Consider the following 17,456-nt stretch of genomic DNA (forward strand, 5'->3'; position numbering starts at 1 on the left):
GCCAAAAAGTCACAATAATGAGCATCACTCCTTCTAGCCATGTGACGATAGGGTCACCAGGGCTTAACCGACAAGTGATCCTTTCATAAGTTTGATTAGGACAGGTGCATGGTGAATGGTCACCAACATAACCTTCCTCCCGACCCTAGAGTCGTGCAATGGACAGCGTCCCTTGGCCATGTGACAAACAGTCACCGGGGTCATATACCTTGGCCATAAACATCTGGTCATAGACCAGGCAAGCGCTTATAGTTCTCATTGACCTTCCGGTCGGTCCAGCATTAATACCCCATATGAGTCATTCAATGCCGACCTCGATTAGATCTAATCTTTAATCGGCCCGGCGTTCGCTACGCTCTGCCACTTTCGACCCTTGGGTCGGTAAAACACGACCAGTGCTCAGCCCGTGGTGAACTCAACTAATAAGTCACAGCTTCACAGATGGATCTGACACCATTGTCGATTCTGACTAATAAGTCAGCGCCATACACAGGTAAGCCATGCCACCAAACATATATCACATGTCCAATATCCATAGACAAGGTATTTAGCATGCTTTCTAAACAGATGCAAATACAATTAGGACCATTTACAACCACAGAGGCTCAAGCTCTGAACAATATCATACCCAGTATACAAAGCATGTCCTAATCACATGTTTCTTATGCATCATATGCAGTATATTCAACGAACCAACATGCACCAAGAATAGCCATGCATGTCATACTCATTAATCAACCAACATGCATCATAATAACCACGCATGTCTCATATACACAGGGTGCAGTTTTCTTACCTCAAAGTCGAGCTAGAACTATTAAAAGATCGACCCTTGAGAACGATCAACCTTTAGTCCTTTAGCGGTCACCTAGTCATAACCAAATATAGGGTTTCATCAATAAAAATGATCAACATAAGTTCCCAAATCAATATCTAGCCTCCGGGACATCAACCCCTACTTAACCGGGTACTAGGATCAACCCCGAGGCCTATGGCTTGAATCCCCAAGCTAAAAACCCCATTTTTAGCAAAATTGACCTTAAGGGCCGCGGCCCTCCCCTGCTGCGCCGCGGCGCGCCCTCAAACAGAGAGGGCTCTCCCTCTGCCAGACGCCAAGGGCCGCGGCGCACCCCTGTTGCGCCGCGGCGCTTAGCCCAGACCAGCAACCGACCATACACGAACCAGAATTTCCCCTGTGCTATTTCCTCTCAAACCAGTCATTCTAATCATCATAAAACCCCTTCCTAACATATAATTAAACCCCCATACATCACCCATAACCTTTCATCATCAAAACCCAATCATACCATCAATCAAAACCCCTTTAAATCCATACTTCCATCAAGGATCAAAGGCTGAGAATTTAAAGATCAAAACAGAGCATAACCTGAAACAAGTGACTAAAACTCACCTTGCAACCAGTTTGAACCTTCCTTAATAGCTTAACCAGGTCCACAACTTTAGCCTTTTGAATTCCTAGCTCAAAACCTCAAGATGGCCTCAAGAACACCAAAGAAGGATGAAGGGAAGGTAGTGTACGGGAAAGGAAGTGGATAGCCTCTGTTTTTGTTCTGTCCTTCTACAGCCCTCCTATGTTATATATATCCAAAACCTTAAATGACCAAAATGCCCTTAAGCCACCAAAAGCCTCTAAAATCACTTCAAGGGTAAAATTGTCCTTTCCAACCTATACCGTTAATCATAATTAACGCTCTCCAATTCCCGCTAATCTCAATATCCTCAAACACCAATAATTCATATCCTGTTACCCTAAAATCCCCGGTAACGCCATAACCATAAATATCATCCCGAGACTCACCCCGAGCCCCGAGCTTAAACCCGTTATGACCAGACCGAACACTTACATCTCATGATCGTCTCATGTCGAATAGCTCGAACCAATCCACCTTATAATGTGGCTATATTAATTAATCACAATCATGCACCCAAAATATACAATTACGCCCACAGTGGCCAAATTACCAAAATACCCTCACAATAATAAATTCTCCCATATGCATGCATTCACCATCATATAATAATATAATTCACGTAAATATCCATATAATCATTAAATATTATAATAAATCAATTATGGCCCTCCCGGCCTCCTAATCAAGGTCCTAAACCTTATTAGGAAATTTGGGGCATTACACCGAGAAACCCAAATCAATAAGATCACAATCAGATAGAGCTTGTTTGAAGTTCCTCATGAGGTAATTGGGCCTAGATGCCGCACCATCTTTCTCACTAGCAACAAGAATTTCATTCAAATCACCCCCACATAACCAAGGCCCATCATAAGACGAAGCCAACATACCCAAGAAACGCCAGAAATCCTTCCTAAGGCTAGCATCAGGCTGACCATACAACCCCGTAAAACGCCAAGATGGGGAACCAACAACATGGATGAACACATCAATATGAAACTTAGAGAAATGGATAAGCTCAACATCAACGGAGTCCCTCCACATAAGACAGAGACCACCGCTACGACCAAATTTCTCAACGACAATCTTACCGCAAAATCCAAGACGAACTCGAAGAACTTCCAATTGAGACTGCGAGCTAAGAGTTTCAGACAGAAAAACAAAGTCTGGCTTCAACATCTTAACGTGGCCAAGCAAAGCTTGGAACGTCCGGTCCTGGCCTAGACCTTGAACGTTCCACACGAGGCAATTCATAATGATCGGCGGCCTAGCTCCACCGCTAGGTCCGCCGTTGAGGTAGTATCAATAGCTTCGTCATCAACCACTTCCGGTAAAACATCCGAAGCAACAGGAAGAGGGACCAAGACCTCATCAACCAAAGAGCTCAAGAGTTGAGGTTCCGCTTGACTCTTTAATTTACGTTTAACCACACGGGGTGGTTTTTGAACTGATAGAAAATCACCACGGGATCCCATATGAGTACCAGCTTTGCGTCCCCGGCGACTACGAGAAGCAGCGGCAGCTCCAAAGGAAGCAGGGAGTATTCGTCTCTTACTTCCAGCGGCAAAGGAAGGGGGAGAAGGAGAGCTGGTCTGTGCTGTGGAGCCAAAAACGACAGCACTGTTTGACTTCTCATTGGGGGTAGTCTCATGCACGGTGGAGTAATCTTCATGCAAGCTATTATCACGTGAGGAGGGGTCCCCGTTCAAATTCAAAGCTACATCACTATTGATTAGTGAGTTAAAACTAGATACACCATCTGTCTTGTCAAGTGGAATAGGCCCATGCATGTAGTATTCCTTCCCATGCAAATTAAAATCACGTGAGGAGGAGTCTCCACTCAAGTCCAACACACCATCATTATTTTTAAATGGGTTAAAAGCCAAAGGAAGACTTTCAACGGTGGGGTCCACACTAATAACATGAGAATCAATCAAACTTTTGCCAATATTTAGAATTAATGCCCGAGCAGATTGAAGGACATAAAGGAGGAGAAACATCAAGAGTTACTTCTTTAAGAGCCACACAATCAGCATTGTCCCCATTGATATTATCTTTTTTAGTAACAGATTTTTTGCCACAGTCAATCACGGGTATACTATCCTTATTAATAATAATACCGTTATGGAGAGAAGAAATCGGGGTAGTTACAGCTTTGACAGCAGGTTCCGAGATCATAGCCTTCCCCTTCCTAGAGTGTCGGCGCAAATCGGGGCGTGGCTGGCGTACGTTACCAGTCGGAATTTTCTCCTTCCAAAACGGTTCAGTAGCAGCCCTTGCCGTCACACCACTGGGTTCCGAACCAGAACCACGATTATCGACCATACGTGAACGTTTAACGGGGGCATAATTTTTCACAGAGGGCAAGGCTTTGATCCATTCTCCATACTTGAAGCAAGGTTTCCCATTCACACTAAAAACCTTAGCTTTACATTCTCTAATCGGGTGCCCAATAATACCACAATTAAAACAAAGATCCGGGAGGTGTTCAAATTTCAAAGCAACGAGACTTTTATCCATACCAGAGATTAAACCAACCTTAACGGCACGGGGAAGGGGTTTAGTGATGTCGATGGAAATCCGAACACGGAGAAAACGACCCAAATGGTCCCCAAAAGAACCAGTCGCCACCTCAATCACAGGGCCAATGAGCGCACCAACTTCGTATCCAACCTCAGTTGAAAGACAGCAGATCGGTAAGTTATGCAACTGAATCCAGAAAGAAACATAATTAAAACACAGATCCGAGTAGTTACCAATCCCAGTTGGTTCAGCCAAAACCAACAAGGAGTGCTCCACTATCCACGGTCCGCCTCTAAGAACACGGAGACGATCGTCGTCAAGGACGAACTTAAAGAGAAACAGATTAGGCTTGAGAAAATCAACCTCAAACGTCCCCTTCAACTTCCACATATTATTAGTGGAAATCAAAACAGCCTCACGGGGAATATTACGTGCCGAAATGATACATCCGACAAGAGAACGAGCGACCTTCTCTAAACCTTTAGAGATAACGTTCACATCGAGATCACCTTGACTAGTTTCATCAGAAATATCAACATCTAAGGCGTATTGAAGCGCAGCTAACTCATCGGAATCCATAACAAAATACGACCAAGAGACCACAATCACCACTTCAGACTCAACCACTAACGGTGACAGAACTTCAAAGGAGAAGAAGGACAACCGAGAGAGAGAGCGAAAACTTAGCAATAGTTACACTTGCATTCTCCTTTTTTCCGAGTCCTATTAACTTGTATATGTATATATGATAGATTTGGAATACTTAGTATATATACACTTTTTTTACTTATTGCATACGAGAACTATTTTCTTTTTTTAATCTATGACAAACATAATATTGATGCATTCTATATATTATGATTCTCTGGTTTTTGACCGGCAAATCTTTTGTGACTTTTCTGCTTGATGATTTTTCATGAAGTGTTAAATTTGGTGAACAATTTTGCTATACTGCTTCTTAATCAAAATTAAGATGTTGTGATAATTTTGACAGTATAATAGTGTATTTTATTAAATATTTTTTTTTCTATTTTCATTTTTGATTATGTATCACATAACGACTTATTTTGTCTAGTGAATAAAAAAGAAATATATAAAAAAAATCTTATAATGATTTTGGCAGCACAACAATCCATTTTATCAAGATTTTTATTTTATTATTTAATTATGCTTCACATATTGACTAATTCTGTAACGCCCCGGATAGTCAACGCTGTACAGGACTTGCTAATCAAGTCATTTAGCTAAAAACGTGTCACTGAAATCATTAATAAACTAGGATTAAAAGGTTTTGGTCACAAAAGACACATTTCATATAATTAAACATTTTGTACAAGGGATCCCAAAAGAAACAGTGTTTAAAAGTCAGTTTACAAAACTGACAGAGTACAAACAACCACTAGTCACTCTAAGGGCAAAACAGACATTTGTGATCCTCATGTTCCTGTCACCCTTCAACCATGGCGGGCGAGCAGTGATCATGTACATTCAGTCTTTAGAGCTTTTCGGTTCAGGGCTGATCAAGCTTGCCCTTGCCTTTACTTGCACCACGTAGCACCCGTGAGCCAAGGTCCAGCAAAAAAATATAACGTTATAGTACAAACAATGATAACAATTGAAAATCCTTAAAGCATGTTCATATACTTAGCATACCACATTAATCACACAGTCCACATAAATTACCAGAAAATCAACAAACCAACACTCAGCTATTCAGCATAACAAATTCATCAATCAATAATAACAGTAAAATCACATGATACTCAGGGTCGACGCCCATAGGTCGCACCCTCTGTTTACCCCACTGACTCTGGTTTGCTTAAATCGAGCTCAGTGAATAATAAGCTGTCCTCAGCTACCAGTGGCTGAGCCGCGCCCTGTGCGCCAACGTAAACTCCGGCACTCTTAGGCCGTTCATTCACTATTTACATGGCATAATACCATCCTTCATAAAGCATTTAGAACAGGGAACCCTTAGTCCATTATAAATTCACAACCGGGTGCAATTTTCTTACCTATGTACCGAGCTTCTTGAGCACAGAAATCTCAAGCACGATCATCTAACTCGAGCCTCGCCGAATACCTAGTCACAACACATACATTGCATCCTCATTACTAACCAATTCATATTCATCTCCCGGAACCAATCCCGAGCTCTCGGGACCTCCCGTTTCCCCACGCAAGGTGGCGGAAGCGTCCCCCGAGCCCCCTGAGCCAAAACCCTAAAAACTCAAATTCCCCTGTCCTGAAATTAGCCTAGCGCCACGGCATAGCCCTATAAGGACCGCGGCGCCCAGAGGGGTCCCCATCTCCTGATTCAACTTAGCGTCGCAGCACGGAAGAACAGGGTCTCGGCGCTCATATGCGAACCCAGAAAAACCACCATTTTTAACACTCAAACCTCACTCAAAACCACCCAAAACCATCCTAATTCCACAACCCAATTGTCACAAACTTCTAGCATGTTCCCAGCAACATAATCCAACAAAAACTTAGCCTAGAAACTCACCAAAATCCCACTTCAATTTCTAAACCTCAAAAGCTTAAAAACATGAAAACCAGTCAAGAAAACACCAAGATTCAAACATTAAATCACAAATTCGAGTTTACCTTTACTGAAGCACCAATTCTCCAAGGAATTTCTGAGCTAACTCCTAGGTTCCTAGCTTCAATTCAGTCTTCAATTTCAAAACTCAAAAACCTCTTAGAACTCAATCAAAACCACATATTTTAAATACCCAAAAGTGTAATTCAAGTCTTACCTCAATCCTAGTTGAACTCCCTAACTGAATACTAGATTAATCTTCAAAACTTCAACTCAATTCACTGAGTTCACAACTGAATTTCTTAAGTTTCAATGGTTTTTCTTTGAGAGAAAAGAGAGGAAAGAGGAGAGACAAAACAGAGAGAAGGAGAGGGTCGGTTTAAGTTTTTTTCTACTGTTTTCTCAACTTTACTTAGTCTAACCTTAGTTAATTAAGTCAATCCCGAGGCTCGGGGTACCAAAACGTCCCCGAGGGCAAAAATAGCAAAATTCCCCAGTATTCCCATCTAAGTTTCCTAACCTCAAATATATCTCCAGTTATTTATTTCTATAACGCGATAACTCAAATAACCATCTAATACCCAAAATATCCCTTGACTTATCTCAAGTCAAGTATTAGGTCCCGTTGTGACTTTTCCGCTAACTAGCTCCCTAAGATCGCCTCAAGTCGCATCCTGCAGATTTACCCAATAATAATGTGGTCCTCATAGTTATCACATATAATCATATTTACGCTCTCAACAGGCTAAAATTACAAATATACCCTTTTAAGCTAAACGGGGCCTACATGCATACTAACACCTGTAGACATGCATTTCATATATATTCATATAATCACACAAGCATACTTATCATAAAATCGTGCATTAAGCTAGTAAATTCACACATAAACCAATCGTGCCCTCCCGACACAATAATCAAGGCCCTTAAGCCTTATTAGTGATTTTGGGTCGTTACAAATTCTGTCTAGTGAATCAAAGAGACAATTAAAAATTTATGGTAATGATTTCAGCAACATAACAATAAGAAAATCATAGTCTCTTCCTTTCCTCTTATGCCACTTATATTGACTCATTTTTTCTGGTGAACAAAAGAGGATTGGAGAGATTCTACCAAAGAAAAGTAGAGAGAATGCAAATTTACTTACCCTTGTAGACATTAAAAAAGAAGAACTTTGCAAATATGTAATTTTTTCTAATTGTTTTCTTTTTTCTTCTGTTTTCTCTTGTTTGCCCAAAAATCAATCATCTTTCTCGTTCTTCTTCCCTGCCCTTTTATAAGCTGATTTATTTATTTATGAATCGAAATCAACATTACTATTGAATGGTTTCAAGGCTGCTAGTAGTTGAAGAAGTTGTAGTAGTAATGTTGATTTCGATTCATAAAGCAAAGCCTTTTTCTCTCATGTAAATATGCTCTTACATTTTATTCTCTTAACCATGTGATTATGTTTTAAGGAAAAATGTTTTGATGACACAGTGACAAGGACTTATACAGTGACAAGGAACATGTATCACATAGAGTACATTAATAAAGCATACCATCTAGTTAAGAAATAGTTTATCATTGCCTTAAAAAAATTAATATATGAAATGTATCCACTTATCCTAAAACTAAACAAAAAAATTAGTTGTATAGTGACTAGCTAAATGTATGCATGATCTTGAAGTGATATTTCCTAGATATAACTAGCTTTTGGATTTGCTGAAGCATAGGTAGCCATAAATATATTACATAACAGTGTATAATGTAGTTATATAGGACTTTCCATAAATTTTCAAGAAATTCTGAGTAATTTAGGATGCCTAAGTTAAGATTCAACAGCTTATTGCACGCGTGCTTGTTTCAATATTTATACGCGCATGCAATAAGCTATTTAAATCATAATTTCGACATCCTAAATTATTCGGAATTTCCTAAAAATTTGTGACGGGTCTCTTGTAACTACATTGTATGTCGTCATATAAAAAAAATAGTTACAACTTATCCATACACCGAAAATACTAAAAATACCTATCGATAGTGATATTAAACAATCACTACTCAAAAAACTTCTACATATATATATTTATGTTAATGTCAGTTTTAGAACCTGCTTTTGTTTGATAAAAGTTATGTATCTTGTTCTGTCTGTCTTGTGGTCTATTTTATCTCAATATTATGAGTTGTACACATTAAATTGATGGGATAGTGGTTTAGTTTAACTGACATTGTTTTCTCGAGCTTGCAGTTCACACGTGACTATGTGATGTTACTTGGTCCTGTCATACTTACTATAAATAAAATATTGAGCTGATCAAATCTAACTAACTCTAATAGAAAATCCTAGATTTCAGTTTTTGGTCTTAGCCTCTTTGTTGCAGGTGCAAGAGAAAATGTTGAAGAAGAAGCTGAGGAAATCTGGCTGGGTTTTGAAGATCAAAGAGGAAGCAAAAGCTTGGATTAGACAGTAACTGAAAGGATTTCAGTCAGGTCTTTAAAGAGTGTTCAAAGTGAGTGTTCTGTCAAAGTTTTTGGAATTGTTCTTTTACTGTTCTTTTCTAATTCTTGATTTTGTTATACAATCTGAATAGATAATTTACTTTAGATTGTACAAGTTTTGCTAATGTATATTTTCAGATCTATGATAATCTTTCGTGAGTTTAGAAATTGATGTTACTTTGTTTTAATACTTACATTCATAGTGATTAAGTTTCTTTCATTACCCATAAGTAATATGAATTTGTCATTAAAGTAGCAAATCCAACTTTAATTTATATGACATCACTACTTGTATTTGATATTCCTCAATAGAAAATAAAATTGGAACGACCGATCAATTTTTCTGGCTGAGTCGCGGACAAAGTCGCTATCTTTAAGACGTTTCACGGCTCTGCCCTAAGTGTGCACGGCAGTCTATCAACCACGCACCGAGAAGATCGTTCTTGTATTTTTGAAAAATAAACGTTTTAAGATTAATTTAATTAATAAAATAATAAACGTTTAGTAACCTTTGTTGAAAAAATTAAAAATACAACACCACACCACCCAGCTCGGCTCGGTCGGCGGCACGCGTGTGTGGTGGTCAAGTGTGTGAGTCCTCACCCATGCGCACAAAACTGGGTACCCCTTGGGGCACACTCCAAGACATAGAATTTGCAACTTATATACACTCGTTGAAGAGTGTTTCAACTCCATGTGTGGTGGTCAACTATTTTTTTTTTCAACTTTTAGCAATTCACAAAAGAAAGTTCCAACAGTATTTAGGTGAAGAACAAGTGTAGCTTTTTTCTTATGGAGCTACATTCATCATTTTCTATGCATGCATTGTACTTTAGGGTTATATATTAATCATAAAACTGCAACCTCAAATATAAATTCATACAATCCAATGTAGTCTCAAATGCAACTAAATCAGCTTAAGCAACCTCATTATGCAACTTAATTATCTTAATGCAACTCATGCAATCTACTATAACATCAAATACAAATCTATCCAACCTCATGCAATCCACTGCAATTGTAATATCCAACATTTTCATAATACATTTATTTATTATAAATCAAAGTTTTAATACATAAAATGTACAACTTTACAAATTTAAGAAATAGTAATGGAAAAATAGTGTTTAAAATATGATTTTATGTTTTTAATGAGATTAAAGAAAGAGAAACTTGAGTAGTCAAGTATTGGACCCAAATGTCATATAATTTTAATTGGGGATTTTTATAAAATTAAGAAAGTTTGGCTAAAGGGCTTATTTGAAAAGAATTTTAGTATTTTGGGTCCAAGTGTAATTTTTAAAAATAAATAAATAAATAAATAAATAAAATAAAATAAAATAAAAGGCTTCAGCCTTTCATTTTACCCGAGCCCCTCTCTCTCTCTCCTCAGAAAACCCCTCTCTCTCTCTCTCTCTCTCTCTCTCTCTCTCTCTCTCTCCTCTACGTATCACTGTTGCCGACGACGCAGGAGTACTTTCCGGCCACCATTTTTAGCCACGCGCCGGACCGTTGGATTCAGAGGCCTCCGAACTATCGACCAACGCGGGAATCTAGAGCTCACTCGCCGATTAAATGCCTCAACCACTCGATTTAAGTTCGGCCACCCCGCGACTTTAAAGTTGCGATTCGGCCACCTCGGGCATCCGTTTTCCTATCCGTCACCACCATCGTGCTCCTCGTGTTGTGGGCTTCAAAACCCAATAACTTGTTCCTACATATACCATAGTTGGGTGGTGGGCCCACCACGAGCCACCGCGATCCACCGTAGACCGACGGTCGAAACTTAGTGTTCGAGGTTCCGAAGTACGTTTTGAGTCTCAGAAAATCATCGTTTGACTTATTGTGGAACCCGATCATTTTGGTATAATTTCTTTAACCTATATATTTTGATTTAATTGTGATTGATTAGAGTAATTGTTATTATGTGTATTTATGGTATATAATTATATATTATTGATATATGGAATATTTTCTGTAATTTACTGGCTGTCTGGGATTATATATATTTTTGATACAGGTTTTGATTTTGGAATTGTCCACTTTATAGCCGTTGTGCTGTCTAATTTTCTAGAAAATATTAGATATTAAATCAAGTATAAAAATACATATTTAATTGATTTTATATTAATATGGAAATTATTATGATTAAGTAATTTTAATTATTATTGTTATTATTTTGTTAAGTAAATCAAGAATACAGATTCATATATATATATATATATGAAAAGTATGATTTATAGTAAACCTATTATCTAACCATTATTATTGTATATTAATATTTGAATATTAAAATAATATCAAATATTAGTTTCCTACAGTTATTGATATTTGTAAGACCAGTGAAGTTTGGAGAAAGTATATTTATTATATCACTGGAATTGATATTATGACTAACTAATAATAATATAAATATTTATATTTATATTATTATCATTATATTGATTATTACAACTTTATGTTACAAATATGATTTCTTTTATAAAATGACTATTTGAATATATACATCCATATACGTATTGCTATTGAAGTATTTTGTTATTAATATCGAAATAAGTTTAATTATAGACGATAATTATTATTGTTGTTAGGATTATAATTATTATTATCATTTATATAGTTTCTGGTATGATTAATATACACTATTAATAGTGTATATTTACGGATTAGATAGAATTTAATAAATTATGTGCCTTGAATAAGATTTGTATGGATTTGATTGATTGACTCTTGGTGAGCCGTTTTAAAATAAGCTAAGGACCTAAGGTAAGTAAATCTCACCTTTTGTGCTTAAGTGTAAGATGCATGACTACATTGATTGTGTACATCTGATGAGTTAAGTATGGTATGATGATGATGCATATGATAAGTATGTGAAGAATGGTTATATGAACACCATAAGGGTGTTGTGTGATATGTAATTGATGAATTCTGTGATATGTGAAAGATGTCTTACTTGGTTAAGAATGATATGAATTATGTGCAAGTATGTGTTCTTATGTTGATGGATATGTGGATTACTCTATGTTCATGATTTGTTATATGTTATGATATATGAAGCGTTTAAGTTTTTAGGCTGGAAACCTTAGACCTGAGCCATAGCTCTACGTTAAGGTATAACAACGCCACCAACCCAAAGCTTCATGTATTATGACTAAAGATGTTTTGAGTTATATGAGATGTGATACAATGCCTTGATTGAATACCATCAACATCAGTCATGAACACGAACATTGGCATTTCAGCATCAGCATGTATGCATGGCATGTACATTTATGTGATACATTATTATGTGATATAAGACCATGCATATGGATATGAGAAAAGTTATGAAATGTCTTGAAAAGTCTTATGTAAAGTTAAACATTTTAATGACACAAGGCTTAAGCAAAGTGATAATAAGATGTTTAAAAAGGGTGCCACTGTTTTGATGAAGCAATCAAGTAAGTTCAGTAAAGAAGACGGAAGTCTATAAGACTTATAGTGGCTGCCCACTAGTGTGGGCTAGGTCAGAGTTGACCATTCAGATATGTTTGCCATGTTTCCGTCTTTCTCCTCCATATGTGTAATAAGTATGGCAGCTATGGCAACGATGAAATGAGTGTTATGATGAGCCTAGCTGAGATGATGGCTAGCCGGAGGAGAACCCATGGGATTCTATATGATATGTGTAACAAGCCCTGCAGGCATTGGCTGAATCAAACAGTGTGCACAAGTGATATTGGGCCCATAAAAAAATGTGAAACTAAAAGAAAGAGCATAAAAGTAAAGTTTGAAAGTGCATGAGCAATAAATGAAATGCATAAGTATATAAGTCAGCATATTAGTATATGTGCACTACAAACTCACGACATTCATGTGTATGTGTATGCATGAGATTTGCTTACTGAGCGTTAGCTCATTATGTTATTTTCCAACATTTTTCCAGGTGTGGCTTTAGCTGTTGAGCAACTTGTGGAGCACGGACTCAGTAGCAATGCAATAATGGTTTAGAGTTTTCATATGGCTGCCTTAAATTTAAAGTATTCATACGTGTAATAATTTCTTCTAATAAGTTTATATAAAAGTTTTAAATTTTTCTGTATTTCTTCGTATCATTTTATTTAATTCTTTTGGTCAAGTGCCTTACCTACTCGTAAACCCTAGAATTACGAGTATGTGGCAGACGTACCCTACCTTAGGGACGTTACAAATGGTATCAGAGCTTTGAGTTTGTAGATGCCGTGTACTCGTTATGTTATTAGATTTTGGGATCTGAAATGCTACTGAGTTCCGCCACAAGACAAGCCACACGTTAATGGTTAGTATAATTTATCCATATTTTAGTTAATGTATGTTAATGATGTTGTATAATTGTATTAGAAACTCATTGTGTGTTTGAGTTTCCATGATATAAGTATGAGTTTGGATTAAATGAATATTCTCATGCACGGTAGAGAAATTGAAGTTTGTTATTTATCTGAATGCATGCCTTTATTATTGATGTGATAAATAATTGATGATTTATCGATGTCGATGTTTGGATTGTTAATTGATATTCTCAAGCTTTGAAAGTGATCTATCAGTTCAGTTAGTGTGTTAAGGGTTAATATGTCAGGTTAGTGTTTTGGAGAGCAAAGTTTTAGGTTGTTGCTGAGAGCACACACGATAAGAGACTTTAGTGAAACAGTAGTAATATATAGATAAAAAAAAAAAAAAAAATACATAATCTATTAAGGATTGGGGTTTTGGACACGTTCTACCTCGTCAATCAACTTTTGTTGTTCAACTCTAAGGGTCTCCCCAGTAGTTTGCAGTGTCTGAAATTTTTCCTTCATATCGACTGAGTAGTTAGCAAGAAGTGTAGTTAAAGTCCCATTCTCCTTAACCAACTTCTCCTTCTCTCGAGTCAATGCCTTGTTGGCATTTCTAATGGTTATCATCTCTTGTTTTTGTGTTTCTATATACCTTTTCAAGTGGTCAACCTCTTGTTCTCTTGCAAGAACCCGTTGGCCTAGGTTTGAGACCGATGCTGCCGCCTGAGTGGTAAGAACTAAGGAATCTTTTACAGCTTGTAGGTCTGACCTATGGGATAAAATTATTTGGTCTTTAGGGGTGAGTATGCTTTGACCTATACTAATGGCCACCTTTTTATCGAGCATAGCTGAATCCTCCACTGTGACAAGGCCAGTATCAGAATAAAATTTGGGAAGCCAAACTCTGGGAAATTGAGTATTTCGTTCTGGGATGTGTACTGTAGGATACACCATTAGCTGTGGTAGGGGTGCAGAAATTTGTGGTGAAGATTCGATAGTGGGAAGATTTGGCTCAGGTAAAGCTAAAGTTAGGTCTAAGTTCAGCTGAGATGATGAGGATGCCATGGGTTGCTTAGCTTGAGTAATGGACGGAAGTAATAATGATTTGGTTTTCAAAAGCTTGAGATTGATTGTGTTTTAGTGTGTATGTGATGAATTTTATTTATAGAAAAATGTGTTGAACTGTTGGGTCATTGGATCCTTGAATTTGTTTGTTTTCAAGATAGATATCACAGATTTTATCTTGTTCAATGTGTTACGCTATCCTCTTTGATGATGAAAGTCAAACTTATTAGATGTTGTCGACATGGAAATCACTTCTATTGATTTTGCGATCCTGATTTGAACATGGAAACAATTTGTAAATTGTTGAATGAATCGAGGTGATAAATGTTATTTACTGAATTACTCTGTAGTGTGAATTACTTTCGGCGATTAAATTATAGTATATTAGCTGTTTTATCCCGAAAGTAAGATAATGTATTACTTATGTGAAGTGATGACTGAGTATTATTGGTATAGGTGTTGAAATGAGACATGTCTAACTTATTAGACATGTGAGAATTATTCGTTTTCGTAGATGAAGTGGTGGATTGGTCAGTCAAGACTTATCCCATGTTTTATTCAATGAAGGGATACTAAGCTAAGTGTGTGAATTTCCGAGTGGCCACGGTTATTTGCATTCTAGCATAGTATCAATATGCCCTTTATTATTTTATACATTTGGAAACAATTTTGATTTTTAAATGTTTTCTTAGAGAAAGAATGAGAGTCAGGCTTTTCTGAACTGGTACCTAATGAATGGCCTATCTCACTATTTCTCATTCAGGGCAAGAAGTCGGTTTTGACAACGAAAGGGTTTCACAGAGACTTGGTTTTAAAGAATAATCTTCATCGGCTATATAATTGTTTTCTAGTTATCCAATTTTTTTTTATGCCGAAAAACTTTCTATTGAACAAACTTGTTGCTCAATTTAGCATCTATTATCAAGGTATAACCAGTCAATTGCATCTGCTTAAAAAAAAAAAAAAAAAAAAAAAATTGACTGTAAGACATGAAGATCAAGGATGTTTTCATGATGATGGTCATTTTCTCTTCTTACGTTATGTGGTTTGTGTTCAAAAGTATGGATGATGAGGATTCGTTTGTATTTTCGTATACATTCATTGTAATTTATACTATTGTTATAGCTTATTTCCTTTCTATCTATATTGTAGTCCTCATGTGAGGTGTTTACACATCCTCGCCTTTTTATATATGATAAGGATTACAAGAAGTCAGGAATAAGTTTTGTTTTCGGGGTGAAAGTAAGTGTTGTGTATAAAATCTTATGCTGTGAAATGTTGTTCTGTTTATTTGTAATGGTAGTTCTTGTCTCCGATTATCAAATTTTAGTTTGAAATTTCGAGGACGAAATTATTTTAACGGGGGAAGGATTGTAATATCCAACATTTTCATAATACATTTATTTATTATAAATCAAAGTTTTAATACATAAAATGTACAACTTTACAAATTTAAGAAATAGTAATGGAAAAATAGTGTTTAAAATATGATTTTATGTTTTTAATGAGATTAAAGAAAGAGAAACTTGAGTAGTCAAGTATTGGACCCAAATGTCATATAATTTTAATTGGGGATTTTTATAAAATTAAGAAAGTTTGGCTAAAGGGCTTATTTGAAAAGAATTTTAGTATTTTGGGTCCAAGTGTAATTTTTAAAAATAAATAAATAAATAAATAAATAAAATAAAATAAAATAAAAGGCTTCAGCCTTTCATTTTACCCGAGCCCCTCTCTCTCTCTCCTCAGAAAACCCCTCTCTCTCTCTCTCTCTCTCTCTCTCTCCTCTACGTATCACTGTTGCCGACGACGCAGGAGTACTTTCCGGCCACCATTTTTAGCCACGCGCTGGACCGTTGGATTCAGAGGCCTCCGAACTATCGACCAACGCGGGAATCTAGAGCTCACTCGCCGATTAAACGCCTCAACCACTCGATTTAAGTTCGGCCACCCCGCGACTTTAAAGTTGCGATTCGGCCACCTCGGGCATCCGTTTTCCGATCCGTCACCACCATCGTGCTCCTCGTGTTGTGGGCTTCAAAACCCAATAACTTGTTCCTACATCTACCATAGTTGGGTGGTGGGCCCACCACGAGCCACCGCGATCCACCGTAGACCGACGGTCGAAACTTAGTGTTCGAGGTTCCGAAGTACGTTTTGAGTCTCAGAAAATCATCGTTTGACTTATTGTGGAACCCGATCATTTTGGTATAATTTCTTTAACCTATATATTTTGATTTAATTGTGATTGATTAGAGTAATTGTTATTATGTGTATTTATGGTATATAATTATATATTATTGATATATGGAATATTTTCTGTAATTTACTGGCTGTCTGGGATTATATATATTTTTGATACAGGTTTTGATTTTGGAATTGTCCACTTTATAGCCGTTGTGCTGTCTAATTTTCTAGAAAATATTAGATATTAAATCAAGTATAAAAATACATATTTAATTGATTTTATATTAATATGGAAATTATTATGATTAAGTAATTTTAATTATTATTGTTATTATTTTGTTAAGTAAATCAAGAATACAGATTCATATATATATATATATATATGAAAAGTATGATTTATAGTAAACCTATTATCTAACCATTATTATTGTATATTAATATTTGAATATTAAAATAATATCAAATATTAGTTTCCTACAGTTATTGATATTTGTAAGACCAGTGAAGTTTGGAGAAAGTATATTTATTATATCACTGGAATTGATATTATGACTAACTAATAATAATATAAATATTTATATTTATATTATTATCATTATATTGATTATTACAACTTTATGTTACAAATATGATTTCTTTTATAAAATGACTATTTGAATATATACATCCATATACGTATTGCTATTGAAGTATTTTGTTATTAATATCGAAATAAGTTTAATTATAGACGATAATTATTATTGTTGTTAGGATTATAATTATTATTATCATTTATATAGTTTCTGGTATGATTAATATACACTATTAATAGTGTATATTTACGGATTAGATAGAATTTAATAAATTATGTGCCTTGAATAAGATTTGTATGGATTTGATTGATTGACTCTTGGTGAGCCGTTTTAAAATAAGCTAAGGACCTAAGGTAAGTAA

Source organism: Humulus lupulus, chromosome 1 (assembly GCF_963169125.1).
Source record: "Humulus lupulus chromosome 1, drHumLupu1.1, whole genome shotgun sequence".
NCBI classification, from domain to species: Eukaryota; Viridiplantae; Streptophyta; class Magnoliopsida; order Rosales; family Cannabaceae; genus Humulus; species Humulus lupulus.